At 39.3% G+C, this 17,227-nt stretch overlaps 1 protein-coding gene across 3 annotated transcripts in view; it reads left to right on the top strand.

The window, feature by feature from the left end:
- Positions 1-17,227, top strand: part of ATF6 (activating transcription factor 6) — a 234,143-nt gene that overhangs the window by 59,894 nt on the left and 157,022 nt on the right. The window lies entirely within an intron of this gene.

Raw genomic sequence — 17,227 nt, 5'->3', positions numbered from 1 at the left:
GTCATAACAAAATTTGATATTAAATTAGATATTAAAATGCTGTTTATCAGACTTTGTAGGAAGCACTATGCTGTGTGGGAAAAACAAATTGCAGAAAAATATTTAAAATATGATTATATGAAGTTCAAATCAGGAAAACTGTACATTATGTATGCATGTGCATATATGGTATAGCTATAAAGAAAAGCAAGGGAATTGTTATTTTTAGATTTAAGAATTGGCATTGAGCAAATTGAACTCACCCCTAGGCTAGGTTAAGTATTTTTTTAATTAAAGGATAATTGCTTTCCAATGTTGTGTTGATATCTGCTGTACAAGAAGTTGAATCAGCCATAAGTGTACATATTTCCCCTCCCTCTTGAACCTCCCAGCCCCACCCAGCCCACCGCTCTGGGTTGTCACAGAGCACCAGGTTGAGCTCCTGCGTCTCACAGCAAGTTCTTGCTGGCTTTCCCTTGATGTGTGGTAATATATGTTTCAGGGCTACTCTTTCAGTTGGTCCCGCCCTCTCCTTCCTCTGCTGTGTCCCAGGTCTTTTCTCCTGGTCTGTGTCTCTCTTCCTGCCCTGTAAATATGTTCATGAGTACCATTTTTCTGGAGAAGGCAATGGCACCCCACTCCAGTACTCTTGCCTGGAAAATCCCATGGATGGAGGAGCCTGGTGGGCTGCAGCCCATGGGGTCTCGAAGAGTCGGACATCACTGAGCAACTTCACTTTCACTTTTCACTTTCATGCATTGGAGAAGGAAATGGCAACCCACTCCAGTTTTCTTGCCTGGAGAATCCCAGGGACAGGGGAGCCTGGTGGGCTGCCATCTATGGGGTGGCACAGAGTCCGACACGACTGAAGCGACTTAGCAGCAGTAGCAGTAGCAGCAGCAGCAGTACCATTTTTCTAGATTCCATATGTGTATGTGTGTTAATATATGATCTTTGTTTTTCTCTTTCTGACTTACTTCACTCTGTGTAACAGGCTCTCGGTTCACCCACCTAGGTTCAGCTGACACAAATTCATTCTTTCTTATGACTGAGCAATATCCTGTTGTGTGTATGTATCACAGCTTCTTGATCTGCTCATCTGTCAGTGGGTGTCTAGGTTGCTTCCGTGTCCTGGCTGTTGTCAGTAGTGCTGCAGTGAACACTGGGGGTACGTGTGTCTTTTTGAATAGTGGTTTCCTCAGGGTATATGCCCAGTAGTGGGATTGCTGGCTCATATGGTGGTTTTATTTCTAGTCTTCTAAGGAATCTCCACACTGTTCTCCATAGTGGCTGTATAAATTTACATTCCCAACACTGCAAGGGGGTTCCTTTGTCTGCACCTCCTCTCCAGCATTTATTGTTTGTAGGTTTTTGATAATGGCCATTCTGACCTGTGTGTGGTAATACCTCATTTTAGTTTTGATTTGCATTTCTCTGATAATGAATGATGTTAAGCAGCTTTTCATGTGTTTATTATTGGAGAAGGAAATGGCAGCCCACTTCAGTGTTCTTGCCTGGAGAATCCCAGGGATGGGGGAGCCTGGTGGGCTGCCGTCTATGGAGTCACACAGAATCGGACATGACTGAAGTGACTTAGCAGCAGCAGCATGTGTATATTGGCTATCTGTATATCTTCTTTGAGGAAATGTTTGTTTAGGTCTTCTGCCCATTTTTGACTGGGTTGGGCTTAGTATTTCTTTTTAGTGTTCCCATATTATCCTGTATATATATAATAGAATGTATCACGTTTTACTGATTATTTGTTGGTCTGTCTGTCATCACTGTTATTGACTCCTTGAGTCCTTTCAGCCATGCTGCATGGCTTTCAGGATCTTAGTTCCCCAAACAGGAATTGAACCTGGACTCCTGCAGTGAGAGCTTCAAATCCTGACCACTGGACTGCCAGGAAATTCCCTCCTTTTTTTTTTAAAGAAATATACGTATATTCTCAGCATCTGTATTGTGCGTAGTACATTGTAGACACATGTTGCACTGAATTGTGAGGAAAGGTTTAATCATGGTGACAAAGTGGGAACGGGCTTCCAGGCAGAGGGAATATTCTGAATAAATGCTTGGAGAGGTGAAGGAAGATGACTGTTACCTACAGTAAGCTGCAGTCAGGGATGGCTAGAGCTTACCTTGTTATTTATTTTTATTATTAAAAAATTTTTTTTACCTTGCTTTTAGATTGTGTTTGACATATTGTAGCTACTTGATAAATATTTGTTGGATGACAGTTGAGTGACTAAGTGAAATGAATGATTGAATGTGAATGAACGTAGTTTATATGGTAGAGAATGGTAAGCAGTTAGGCTGAAAGGGTGGACTGTGTCCAGGTCACATAGGCCATCATGCTCACAATGAAGGAGAACAGCATAAACAGTGACTAATGCAAGGATGTGTCATAGCAAGTACCAAGTAACTGGTGTATGTTGTGAGTGTTGTACTGAGAAGAGGGAAATAGATGGAGATAATTATTGTAAAGAAAGACTTTTACAGAGGAGAGTAAAATTAAAAATTTATAAGGAGAGAAGGAGAGATAAACATTCCAAGGGAAATGTATGACGCCTGACAGTAACCAAAGTATAATATAAAAGGTTCCACGGAAGTGGAAAAGAAGTTATCCCCCTCTTATGTTGATATGTGGCAAAACGAATACAATATTGTAAAGTTAAAAAATAAAATTAAAAAAAAAAAATAAAATAAAATAAAAATGGCAAAGAAATTTTTTTTAGCTAATTGATTTATTTTAATTGGAGGATAACTGCTTTCCAGTATTGTGGTGGTTTTTGCGATACATTGACGTGAATCACCCACAGGTACACATGTGTCCCCCCCACTATGCTGAACCCTCAAATCCTGGGCCTCTTACAATTGACTCTGTTTTCTTTACTTTTTCTTATTGTACATTTTCTAAGATACTTTACTTCTCATATCTGTTTTCTTTATCTCATTACTACCACTTCCTGTACTATAAATGTAGTTTCATCTAATCATTTTTCATACACTAAACCTTCTAACAGACACTGAGATTGGATAGGTCTGGTATAATTGGTTATTATGTTTTAAATGTTATGAGGTTGAGGAAGAGATATTAATATTTTTGTTGTTAGGGAGAGGACTTGTCTTTAGGGTTCCCTCCTGTTGGGTCCCTACTTCCAAGGAGTAGTCAAAGATCATACCTGATGTTGTTCATACTGAAGACATAGTTTTTCATTGCTTCTCTATGCTGTGTTTCTATTTGACTCGGAAGTTTCATTGTTTTAAGTTTAACTTCATGACAGTTTCGACATTAGGTAAGTTTAACTTGCTCCTCACCCCAAGGGTTGCTGTAAATCTCAGAGTTATACAAATATTCAGGAAATATAGTGAGGTGGGGAAAATGGGCAGTGTTCATTTTAGACACTTGTAAAAATACTTCTTCATGGAGGGAAGTTGAATTAACTTAAGAAATGAGGGGGAAATAAGGAAAGAGGGGAGGAAAATAGATAAATTTTGATAGAAAGAAAAGAATTTCTAAAAGGTTCTGTTAGCAAATAAAGTTTAACCAGCAACAAATTGTGCTAAAAATACTTCCTTCTTTGTAAAACAAAGTGATTAAGAGCTAGTTGGAAAAACATCAGTCTGAATGCTACTTGTAGTTTGTTGTTTATTATTACCTTATTATATTCTGAGTTTTCTTGACTCTTGAATGATGATAGGGCAACAGCTTTTATCATAGAAGTTTGTCTGATGTTTTGCTAATTTCCCTTTTCTCCTTAATAGTTTGGATGACTTTTTGTTAAATTCTGTCTATAGTGGTTTTCAACCTTGCCTGTACATAATCACTATGAAAATCTTAAAAAGACAGCTAACTGAGCCCTACCCCTAATGTATGGAATCTAATGAGATGGGTCTAAATCATTTCTTTTTAAATAAAGCATTTTTCTTTAGATAATCCTGAGGTGTGTCCAGGGTTGAAAACTACTGTGTATAATTTTATATTTCTTCCTTTCTATACATCGACCCCTATGGTGATTGTAAGCATGCTTACCCATTAAATTGGAAGATAATACATGTGAAAGAAATTTTTAAAAATCTCTGGATAGGCACTTGTATATTCCTAGGTTTGTTTTATATAATTGAGGAAATTTATGAACTTGTGTTTTGGAGAGAATAAGAGCCATGACAGAATCCTATAAGAGGAACTTCTTCCTGGGACATAGGACTGCAGTATATAGATTCCTTTGTTACTTCTTCCCCTTTCTACATATTTAAAAAGTCACTTTAACCATTCTCCTTTTCTGCAAATAATAAAGAAGCATCCTTAGGAGGTTTTAAATATACTAAGTCTTAACCCTGATGCTGGGAAAGATTGAAGACAAGAGGAGAAGGGGGTGACAGAGGATGAGATGGTTGGATGGCATCACAGACTCAATGGACTTGAGTTTGAGCAAGCTCCGGGAGATGGTGAAGGACAGAATGGTGTAGCCTGGCATGCTGTGGTCCATGGGGTCGCAAAGAGTTGGACATGACTTAGCGACTGAACAACAACAAAATTAGCAAGTGTTTGAAATTGATAATACTTTTCCTTTGTCCAGGGTTAGGTGCTGTCCTCTCATAAGAACCATAATGTTTACAGTTTAAGACATCAGACTTGGGTGAGGAAGGCAAATCATACTCCATAGGGGCCAGCTGCTCTGTGGTTTCTTAAGAGACTATGTTATTAGGGAAAAGATCACCACAGAGAATACGGTATTGAATTTGAGTTGCCTGGAACTGGTTAGAAATAAAATGTCTCTAATTCCAGTATTCTCTGTTTGTCAGCTTTTCATTATTTTTATAGGAAGAGTTCTAACTTTCCTATATGAGATGAGCCTGTCTCCAAATCTGGCTTCAATTTTTCCCCTTATTCAGTTGCTGAGCACACTTTGCTGTATGATATCACTATTGGCTGTAGGTTAAAAGTTACTCTATAACTTATATGTCAGACTTCAAACCACCAAGTATACATGGTTTTGTTCAGCTAAACTTTAAAATGAAATCTAATTCAAGTTTTTGGCTAAAAGTACTTTCCACATTTATCAAAGTGACACATAAACTGAAGAAATACTATACATCTAAATACTAGGTGTTACTGACTCTGGGATTGCAGAGAGGTAGTGGACCTAACCGGAGAAGGCAATGGCACCCCACTCCAGTACTCTTGCCTGGAAAATCCTATGGACGGAGGAGCCTGGTAGGCTGCAGCCCATGGGTTTGCTAAGAGTCGATTACGACTGAGCGACCTTACTTTCACTTTTCACTTTCATGCATTGGAGAAGGAAATGGCAACCCACTCCAGTGTTCTTGCCTGGGGAATCCCAGGGATGGTGGAGCCTGGTGGGCTGCTGTCTATGGGGTCACATAGAGTCGGATACGACTGAAGTGACTTAGCAGCAGCAGACCTAACTGGGGAAGGAAATGGCAACCCACTCCAGTACTCTTGCCTGGAGAATCCCATGGACAGAGGAGCCTAGTGGGCTACAGTCTGTGGGGTCACAAAAAGTTAGATATGACTGAAGTGACTTAGCCAGCCAGCCAGGAGACCTAAGATTAGTTCTTTTCCCAAATGTCTAATTTATTCATGTTCTTCAAAAAAGAATCTGTGCAAAGTAATTGGTTCTCTTTTCTTCTAGTCCCTATAGGGTTTCACCCTTTGTTTAAAAAAATGACATAGAGTCTATCAACAGTGCAGAGTTTTGAGGGCATGGAAAATTCTATTGATGATTTTCTTTAGTTTTGGCTTTCTTGTGAGTTACATATAGAGAGACGAATAAGGAGTATTGCAATGGCTTTATAATGTATCACTTGGCTACCTTTCCCCTCAGACCTGACTCGTCATAGTGAAGGGAAAGCAGTTGAAATCAGAAAGGCACATTCTTTGCTAACTTCCTTTAATACCTTGAGTGAGTCAGTCACTGTGTCACTTTCAAAGATAAAAGGAGATCATGTGGTAACTTCTGCCACTTCTATCTTGTGAGAGGGCGTCAGTGAGAGACTAGGGCAGATGCGAAAACTGTCAGAGTTTAAGTTGGTTACTTTGATATTTTCTTTAGTCTATAAATCTTAGTTTAATGTGAAACAAGGACCAGTAGCTGATTGTTTAAAATAGCTTTTTCAAACACCATTTTCAATACTGAGCTGTGCAAAACATAAATAATAGAGGGATACTTAGCTTTACTTTGTAATAAGTGAGGGTCTGGCTTAATATTAAGGTAGTATAAAATAACTTTGAAACTTTTGATTTTGCAAAATATATATGTAATTATTACATGTTGTTTCTAGGCAGTTTGCCTAGAAGTTTACTGTCTTATTTTCTCCAGATTTGACCTGTTCTGTCATTTCAGTAAACATTTGAAACTTATATTATAAGGTATATTCTACAGATGGTTTTTGGCTCAGATGTTAAAGTGTCTGCCTACAATGTGGGAGACCCAGGTTTGATCCCTGGGTTGGGAAGATCCTCTGGAGAAGGAAATGGCAACCCACTCGAGTACTCTTGCCTGGTAAATCCCATGGACGGAGGAGTGTGGTAGGCTACAGTCCATAGGGTCACAGAGAGTCAGACACGACTGAGCAACTTCACTTTCACTTCACGAATGGTTTTTAACTGAGTTATAGCTGGTGTAGCAAGAAGTGTGAGTGTGTGCTATGCATCTAGACTTCCTGGTGTCTGTGTGTCCTGAACATAAACTGACACTGATATCTTATGTTACCAGTCAACTTATCACAACCCATGAACTCTGAGAAGCTACTACTGGGGAATCATGGATACTCTGTATGCTTTATGTGGCTTTCTGTCTGAACCCTTTTGGGCTTCCCTGTTGGCTCAGTGGTAAAGAATCCCCCTGCCAATACAGGAGACGTGAGTTTGATCCCTAGGTCAGGAAGATCCCCTGGAGAAGGAAATGGCAACCCATTCCAGTATTCTTGCCTAAGAAATCCCATGGACAGAAGGAGCCTGGCGGGCTACAGTTCATAAGGTCATAAAAGTGTCAGACACAACTTAGTGACTAAACAACAGCAACTCAACCCTTTTATTGGAATTCTCAATAAAGCAGCATTACTTACTTTAATTTTCCTTCCCCCCTTTTTTTGTATAATGTGAATTTGAAAATGAGAGATAAATGGAAATAAGATAGTTGGGAAAAAAGATGAGTACAAAAGTGAAGACAGTTTCAGAATAATCTGCCTGTTTGTTGATACCACCTGTGTTTGGTTGATAAAGCTGGCAGTTTTTTAAGTGTTTTGCTGTTGAGCTTTTATTTATCAAACATTTGCTGTGCAGCAAGTACTAATCTAAGCACTTTATATATTGAACTATAAGGTAAGTATTATTTTCTCCATTTTACATATGAGGAAACTGAAGTCATAGCTAACATTCGGCAGAGCTAGAATTCAGTTTGTATTTGGAGCCCTTGTGTTAATCATTAATAGAACAATAGCCATTTATGCAGAGAAAAAGATCCAATAATGTTACCCATTTCCCTAAAGCTTAAGATTGGATGTAAAAGGAGAAAATATTTATTTTATGGGTTGATGGGATTGATGGGACTATAACAGAAGAGATTGCACTGAAATTTATAGTCATTTAAGAAAGATTAGAGCATGCCTTTTTCAAGTGAGAGGATACAAAAGAGTTGTTCACACACAAACTTACTGTATTAAATATTGATTTATTGACTTCAGAAATTTAATAACTAGAGTGTATTAGTTATCAATTGCTGTGTAGCAAACCACCCCAAAACTTAAGAGCTTAAAACAACAACAGTCATTTACTTGGCTGAAACACCAGCAGTTTGGGAGGTGCTCACTAGAGACAGCAGTTGTTTGCTCCATGGAGTGTCAGCTGGGTTGACTCAGGGTGGAGGACCTGCTTGGAGATGGCTCACTCATCATAGCCAGCAGGTTGGTGCTGGCCTCAACCGGGACTGAGCCAGGGCTGTTGGCTAGGGGTCTCCTTCTTCCTTTAGCTGGACCACTCTGCAAGCTGCTTGGCCTTTCTCAGAGTCTAGTGACTAGATTCCAAGAATGAGCACTGCCTGTTAGAAGAGTGCTTGCTTTATAGTTGTTCCTTGAATGGATGAAAGAATCTCAGGTTGTCTTCTTGCTCTTGCCGGCTTGCTTGGCAAACTGCTGCTGTACGTATGTGTTTCTTCTCCAGGTCTGGTAATCCGTGGTTCTGAGAACTACTATTTAGAGGAATTTTTTTTTTTTTTTTTTTTAATCTTGACTATTGATCTGTTGTTTCAAATTTCTGTTTCTAGTAAATTGCCCCCAGTTACTACAAGTCTGCAAAAATCATCTGCGAACCATTCAATAAACAGAGAAAAATAGCTTTTTTAAGATTTGGAGAACTCCCTTGAGAACTCCCTGTCTTTAGCCTCAGTTTCAATGAAAATTAACATAATTTCCTGTTCCTGCATCTGGAGATGGTATAATAATGAGTTCACCACCTGCTATTCTTGAGTTGTGCCTTAGTTTTCTCTAAAATAAAGATCTGGATTTTTTCTCCTGGCAAGAGGCAGAATGTTACATAAAATAACATTTGTTACTTAAGGAAAAAAAAAGAAATGCCTCCTGTGGGTTAGGCATTGTCTTAGAACAAAATACACATACAGGGACATACAGATAGTAAACATAATAAGTAAAATGATAGAAAAAAGGGATAAAATATAGTAGGGTAAACAGTTTTACAAGTGTGAGGGTGGTTATTGGAATTGTAGTTTTAAATAGTTGTCATTGTAAAGTAGATATTTGAACCAAGGCTTAAAAGTGATAATTATCCATATGAATGTTTGGGGAAAGAGCATTCCAGGCAGAGGGAACAAAGGTGTTAGGGTGGGAGTGTGCCTTGCATGTTCCAGGAAAAGCAAGGGGGTTGGTGTGGTTGGACTAAAGTGAAGGAGGGGGAGAGTAGTAGGGGATGGGGCCAGAGAGGTTAGGTACAGGGAGGGAATAAACTTAGCGAGGCCTTGGTCATTTTAAAGATTTGGGCTTTTACCATGATACAGATGGGGAGCCATCTGAAGGTTTTGAGCAGCGGAGTGACATAGTCATCTGACCTAGATTTTAAAACAATCACTCCAGTTGCTATGTTGAGGATAGCCTGAACCTTGGCAGGCGGGAAGACAAGCTGTGCCACTAACTGCTGTGTCATCTTCCTTTCTGATTTATAAGGCATGTTCTCATCCATCATATCATTTGAATCTTTGAAAACTGCTGTGAAGAGAGGAATTGGAGGCTCAGAGAAGTTAACCAACTTTCCCAGAATGACTCGGGGAGTCTCAGAGCCACATGTTGAATGCACATCTCTTGATTCCAAATTTTGTGTTCTTTCCACTATTCCACATTAAAACCTAAGGATCTTCCCGCTCTTTCCAAATCCTAAAGTGATTTCAGTTTTTCATATGCAGTGTTCAGGGAGAGCAATAGCAGCAAATGGGTTTCTTTTGGGGATGGGAACTGTAAGATTCTTACCTGCTGAAATGGCTTGACTTTGAAATTGACCAGCTGGTACCATAAGGAAACAGGTTTGTGACGGGTAGTATAGATTTGGAGATGTGCCATTTTTTGTTGAGCTACTTGGTATGAAAATTGGGTATCTGAAATCATATCTTAATAATTAAGTTGGCTTCATAAGTGAAACAGTTGTTAGCTTTTAGAATTTCATAAATGAAAAAATAAAGTAACAGTTCTTATAATACTTTTTCCAGGCTTCTGGAGAAATTGAAGTTATTTATGTTTTATTAATCTGTGCTTTTCAGGCCCACTGACCCCCAGCATGAGCAGCGTTTGTCGGTGTAATGGTTATTCTGAGCCTTAAAACTTGTAACTCTTGCAGGGTAGCTTGTTTCTGGTCACAGAGACATAGAGACTTCTGTTTTTTAAAATATTTATTAGTTTATTTGAAAATACTGAGTAGAATGTGATTTAAGCTAATTATGAAAAGTGTGATTAGATCACCCTATTTATATCATGAACTGTAACAGTTAATCATTATACTGACTCTTATTGTGACTGAGTCATCTCCTTGTGTTTTGGGAAATTTTTTTCCAAAATTAACAAAAAGAGACACTGAATGATGCAAAAACACTCATGCCAAGCATCTGAAAGTTCATATCAACAACAATTTTCTCATACTCTTTTGTACGTTTGGCTGTTTTGACTGTCAAATTCCTTCCTTCATATTTGTGTTGTCAAAGTTGTATGAAGACAGTCTTGTATTCTGCTAGTAAAATAAAGCTCCTTCATGTATTTCAAATATTAATAAAAACAAGGGAAATGTAAACTTACAGTTATTTAGATGGTTAGTTTCTGTAAGTCATTTCATAGTTTGAAGCATATATAGTTGTTTTGAGCTGAATTGGACAGTCAGCGTCTCTGTAATTTAGCTTAAGAGAAATTTCATTTTAAGACTTCAAAAAAATTTACAAGGACTTGGGGCCGAAAGACAACAACTACCAAAAATAAACAAGTGAAAAACTTTAAAAGCTTCTTTACAGAATTTCCTGATATGTTGCCTTCAAAATACATTCAGGCCAAATGGATAGATAAGAAAATTGAGACTCATAGACTGTTTGGATGCTTTTTTATTTTTCTTCTTCTAGTCATTTTTAAAAATTTTATTTATTTTAATTGGAGGCTAATTACTTTACAGTATTGTGGTGGTTTTTTCATACATTGACATGAATCAGCCATGGGTGTACATGTGTCCACCCATCCTGGACCCCCCTCCCCCCTCCCAACTCCTTCCCTCCCCCATCCCTCTGGGTTGTCCCGGAGCACTGGCTTTGAGTGCCCTGCTCCATGCATTGAACTTGCACTGGTCATCTATTCCGCATATGGTAATACACAGGTTTCAATGCTATTCTCTCAAATCATCCCACCCTCGCCTTCTCCCACATAGTCCAAAAGTTTGTTCTTTACATCTGAGTCTCTTTTGCTGTCTCACATATAGGGTCATTGTTACCGTCTTTCTAAATTCCATATATATGCGTTAATGTACTGTATTGGTGTTTCTCTTTCTGACTTACTTCACTCTGTATAATAGACTCCAGTTTCATCCACCACATTGGAACTGACTCTTTTTTAAAGCTGAGTAATATTGCATTGTGTATATGTACCACAACTGCCTTATCCATTCGTGTGCCAATGAACATCTAGGTTGCTTCAGTGTCCTAGCTATTATAAACAGTGCTGCAGTGAACATTGGGGTACATGTGTCTCTTTCCATTCTGGTTTCCTCGGTGTGTATGCCCAGCAGTGGGATTGCTGGGTCGTATGGCAGTTCTATTTCCAGTTTTTTAGGGAATCTCCACACTGTTCTCCATAGTGGCTGTACTAGTTTGCATTCCCATCAATAGTGTAAGAGGGTTCCCTTTTCTCCACACCCTCTCCAGAATTTATTGTTTGTAGACTTTTTGATGGTAGCCATTCTGACCAGCATGAGATGGTACCTCATTGTGGTTTTGATTTGCATTTCTCTGATAATGAGTGATGTTGAGCATCTTTTCATGTATTTGTTAGCCTGGATATTTATTTTTTGCCTCTTCTCTGTCTTACTTCCTTGTTAAAAATGCTTTGTTGACTCTGTGTAATGAAAGTGTTGTGAAGATCATGTTTGTGGAGTCCATTGAATGAGATCTGAGTGAGCCCTCAGGCTAAAAAAGGGTAAAATTATTAAAGTTGTTATGGTTAAACATATATTTGTCATTACACTCTGATAATCATTTTCTCATGTGGGCAGTGGGAATAATAGTGATCACTTATGAGCCAAACCAATCAACATTAAAACTGATTTCTAGCAAGTGTAGCTGCTAAGTGATTATGACTGCTAAGTGATTACAGTCCAATAACAGATGGAATAAACTGAACTGATAGTTAAATGCAAGGCATTTCCTTGTGACAGTTATAAATTGTGACTTGAAATCCCAGTTTCATAGTGGTAGTAAAATCATCTAAAGAACAATAATCAGTAGAAGAACTCTTTAAAAACTCCCAAGTACTGATGGTTATGAACTATTAATAATTTACTTTAGGGACTTCCCTGGTGGTCCAGTAACAGGGGGCCCAGGTGTGATCCTTGGTTGGGGAACTAGATCCCGCATGCCGCAACTAAAGACTCCACATGCTGCAACAAATATCAAAACCCCACATGCTGGAAGTAAGACCCAGTGCAGCAAAATAAATAAAATAAATATAAACCTCTAAAAAATAACTTACTCTATTAATCATCCATAAACCACATACATCATTTTTGATTGTGTCCTTCCACAGCCATTTCATCTAACTGCCCCATCCTTTTCCCCACACTGTTCACTTTTGTTGGATTTATTGTGAAAAACATGTAACTTTTAGGGAATTGAGGTAGGAAAGATGTTATGAGAAACCAGATTAGTTTAAAATAGTGGTTCTCAAACATTGACGTGTATCATGTGGACAGCTAGTTAAAACACAGATTGTTAGGCACCACTTCCAGGGTTTCTGGGTGCGTAGGACTGCAATGGGACCTGAGAGTTTGCATTTCTAACCAGTTATCAGGTGATGCTAATGCTGCTGGTCTGGGTACTGCACTTTGTGAGAGTCACTGTGCTAGAGGAAGGTGCATTCTGATCCAGAAGAACTAACTGTGTTCGTTGCTAGTTGACAGTAGGATTCAGGGAAGGAAAAATGTAAAAGCTACTCCCAGAAGCCATAGCAGCCACTTTAACTTAGCACTTACCTGTGAGAGCCTCACAAACAGCTTTAAGATCCCTAGCCAGGAAATAGGTAAAGCAGAGGAACGGTCCTAGCGTTCTGCTGTTTTTCTGGCAGTGATAGTCACCAAGTAGTCTAGATGGGTAGGGGACAAACGTGATATCAGTTTCTAAAAGAAAGAAGGTAGATTTCTCCCATTATACCAGGGAATTTAACATTAGTCACATGGAAGATGTTGATATAGAAAGGGACAGGATAACTGGGAACCAAAATTAAAACAAGAATAAAACATACCAGTTTTGTTTCTTTTATTGAATAAATTGCTAGACTTACTGCTACTGTGGCAGGCGAGGCCACCCGTAAGTAATCTAGCCTTGCAGTACTCTTAGTCTCGTCTCTCCCTTCTCTCTTTGCGATGGTCCCTTTCCCTCCGTGCTTATACATGTACATGTCCACCCATATACCTTCTCCTGCTTTACTTGGAATTTCTCAAGCAAATCATACTCTCCTGTGATTGTGTCCTTTTTCATATTAGTCTGCATGAAATGCCTTTTCTCACTCCCATCCTCCTTTTCTACCTGTTTATTTACTGCTTGTCATTTAAAGATAACTTCATGATCCTCTTGGTAAAGATCAAATGCCCTAGCTATATGCTTCTGTAACATTTGGCATTAACTGCTATTACGCTGCTAATCCCTCTATTATCTTGTATCTGTATCCACCCCCCCAACATACACACACACAGAAACACTTATACACACTATATTTGGTTTTATCTTTGAGTCTTTAGTATCAAATATGATTCCTGGAACATAATAGGTGTCTAGAACATGTTGAATAAATGAGTGAGTCAATCAGTCATTCTGGGAAATGTCATCAACATAAGGCAGTGATGATGTTCTAATCCTGGACCCAAATCCTGGCTTCATTAATTACTCAGAGCATGTACATTTCTGACACTAATTCCAATGTGTGTTTTTCCACACCACCAAACAGTTCTCCTAAGGGTTCTGATTATCCAGTTCCAAAGTATGGAGAGATTTTCCCCGTACCAACAAGCACGGACACCAGCTGGGTGTCCTACAATTCAGCTTAATTCTGATACAGCCAGTGTGGAGACAAGGTCAGATTCCACAGATTAGGGGCTCAGTCCTACAAGAGTTACCCTCTCCCGCTTCAGACATCAACTGCAAATCCAGGTTGTCACCTGTGCTTCTGGCCAACCAGCTATAGAGCAGAGGATCCCACAATCCTCAGGTTCCTGTTTGTTTGCTGGAGTGGCTCACAGAAGTCAGAGAAACATTTTGCTTACTAGAATACCAGTTTATCATTAAAGGATATAACTCCGGAACAGCCAGGTAGAAGAGCTGCATGGGGCAAGGTATGGGGGAATGGACAGGGAGCTTCCATGACCTCTTCAAGCTCACCACTGGCTCTGAATGTTCACCAACCCAGATGCTCCCTGAATCCCTTCGTTTTGGGTTTTTATGGAGGCTTCATGACAGAGACATGGTTGATTAAGTCATTTGGCCATTGGTGATTGAACCTAATCTCTAGTCCCTTTCCCTTTCCTGGAGGTGGGGGTGCGAGTTGGGACTGAAAGTTCAAACTCTGTATTCTATGACTGATTCCTTTGGGGACTAACCCCCACCCTTAGGCAACCCAAGGGCCTTCCAGAGTCACCTCATTAACATAGCATATGGCACCTTTATGGGTCTCATCACTTGGGAAATTCGCAAGGATGTTAGGAACTCTGGGCCAGAAAAATGTTGCCACCAAATATGTATTTCTCTTTATAAATCACCATATCACAGCATGACCTTCTGCAAACTTTAAACTCTTTTGAGCCTCAACTTTCTTTGAGCTTTGATTCCTTAGTACGTAGAAGGTGCTCAGAAAATGGTAGCTGCTGTTATACTGCATTTGCATCTTAGGAGAATGTTTAACAGTCTTGTAATATCCCTATGGTCAAGACAGGGATTTTGGACTAGGAGATATTATGATTAATTCATAAGTGTTTTACTTATGTTTTTACAAACTTAGAAGGTGCTGCCTGGGAGCATGCTCCAGGGCTTAATTTCTTTTCTTTTTGATATCTTAACAACAGCTTAGCTGAGGATGTTGGTGGCATGTTGTTCCTTGCTTTGAAGGAGAATTTCTGTTGTTAATTAGGATCTGAAAAGTCCTTGAATGATATTTTAAAGGGAATTAACGTAAATTACTCAACGGGATCACAAAGCTCAGTTATGTAAATTCTAAATTGGAAGTGGGAGAAGAAGGGAAGGGAAGGGAGGGTAATAGTCCAGTTTGTAAGAAGAGTTGGAATTTTAATTAAACCAACTTCAATATAGAGTCTGATGTAACTGCCAAAAAAGCCTGTGTGATATTAGGCTGCATTGGTGGAAGAATAATATTTAGAACATGGGAAGGAATTACCCTGTTCCGTCCTGTAGTGGTCATACCACCTGAGAAGTACTGTGGCCAGTTCTGGACATCATCTCTGAGAAGCATATTGAGGGGGGAGTGACCACATACGCTGAAGGAACCTAAGACTGTACTGTAAAGAGGAACATGCAGAAGAAACTACAGCCATGAAAAAGAAAGCCTGAAGTGAGGGCTGAGGGGTGTTAGGTTTCTTTGGATATTGGAAGAAGGCTTGCTTATTAGGTATGTTCTGAATACAGAGTCCAGAATTTGTACCAAGACTAGTGGTACTAGTTGAAACATTTTTAATTAAAAAAAAAAAAAAAAAGTGACCCTATTGAAGTGAATTGCAGGGAGGGACACCCAGAATTTGCTCCTCTCCCAAACCCTGTTCCTTCCTAGGAGCTTTTAGCTCAACACTATCCAGTAGAAATAAAATGTGAGTGGGGTTCAGACCCAATTCTTAAATAGTTAGAGTGGTAGAGTTTCTCCTAGTCATTGGTGAAATTGACAGAGTACATCCACCAAACAGGAATGTTATTATGTGGATATTTCACAATTGCAATGGAGAGGTAGGTTGATAGGAGGTGAATAATTCTGTAAACTGGGGTAAGTTCTTTTTAAAAAAATAATTTCATTTATTTGTTTATTTTCGGCTGTGCTGGGTCTCTTGCCGGGCGGGCTTTTCTCTAGTTGCTGAGAGCGGAGGCTGCTCTCTAGCTGCGGCGCACGGGCTTCTCGTTGTGACGGCATGTCTCGTTGTGGAGCACAGGCTCTCAGGTGCCTGGGCTTCAGTTCCTGGGCTCAGTAGTTGTGGTGCCTGGGCTTAGTTGCTCTGCAGCATGTGGGATGTTCGCAGATCAGGGCTTGAACCTGTGTCTCCTGCGTAGCAGGTGGATTCTTTACCACTGAGCCACCAGGGAAGTCCTGAGGGGGAAGTGTTTACCTTTGATTTTGTTTAGGCTTACTTTCCTAGGTAGACGTTTTGGCATCACCCTTGAAAGGATTAAAAAGTAAACCCTTTTCCAAAATGCAAGGTTTGAAAAGAAAAAACACATTCTACAGTTATCATCACACTCTTCATTTGGCTTCCCTACAAAATTGTTTTTGTTTACTGCTTATCTCATGTTTTCTAAAATACTCACCAGGCTAAGTGTTCATAAGTTTAGTGGGGTATTCCACAGCCTTTTATCTCATTTGTAGCAGGGTTTATACTGTTCCTGACCACTCAGGTGAACATTCTTTCTGAAAGATACAGTTGTAACAAAATGGAGCCTCAGTTGTAGCAAAATTAGATTTTACACCATGACCATCATTCAATGGTAACCCCTGAAGAGTCTGTAGTGTGCCCGCGCGCCACAGCACATCCTGTGAGAAACACTGGATGATGGTGACTCCAGGAAGGAAGGACTGCAGAGAATGGGGGATATAGCAAGGCATCAGGAAGAGACTCTACAGTGATGTGCATGCTTTTCCTTCCACCTAACATCCCTTTCTCCAAATCTGGAGGCAAAGTACTCCACCCGAAAGAACTCCTTTTCTCTTAGAATCTCGGGGCCCTTAACTGTGACACTCTCATCAGCCTTATTTCCTTCCTACGCTTCATCCCTCTAAATAGAATCTGGTATCCCTTCTTTTGTGCTTCCCTAGGGAAATTCCCTTTGTGTTGAATTTCAAGAAGATTTTGACTAGTATAAGTTATATATGTGGCACTGTAAAATTAAACACACAAGATATCATATCGATGAGCCAGGTTTCTAAGCCCTTGGTTAGTTAGTTGAAAGTGTTAAATAACTATTGCAATAATATATATCTATGTTTGCCCCAGATACATACAAAAAGATTTAGGAAGAGTGAAGAGAAAGGAGTAAATCAACATTTAAAAAATTTCTGTTAACTTTATTTGATAGCCTGCCTTCTGGGATGGTGAAAATCTAGTGAATTTGATTGTTGATAAAGAGAATAATTCCCGTTTTATTTGAAGTATTTCTTCTTTGAAAACATCAATCTGAAGCATCGAGGAGGACTTCTTATTGTAGTTATTATCTGAGTTTGGAATTTGTTTATATGTACATTGGACCTATTTTTACTTTATATATATGTG

This window comes from Bos indicus x Bos taurus, chromosome 3 (genome assembly GCF_003369695.1).
Source record: "Bos indicus x Bos taurus breed Angus x Brahman F1 hybrid chromosome 3, Bos_hybrid_MaternalHap_v2.0, whole genome shotgun sequence".
Taxonomy (NCBI): Eukaryota; Metazoa; Chordata; class Mammalia; order Artiodactyla; family Bovidae; genus Bos; species Bos indicus x Bos taurus.
Note: the sequence above shows the minus strand (reverse complement) of the source record. Positions and strands in the feature narration are given on the sequence as shown.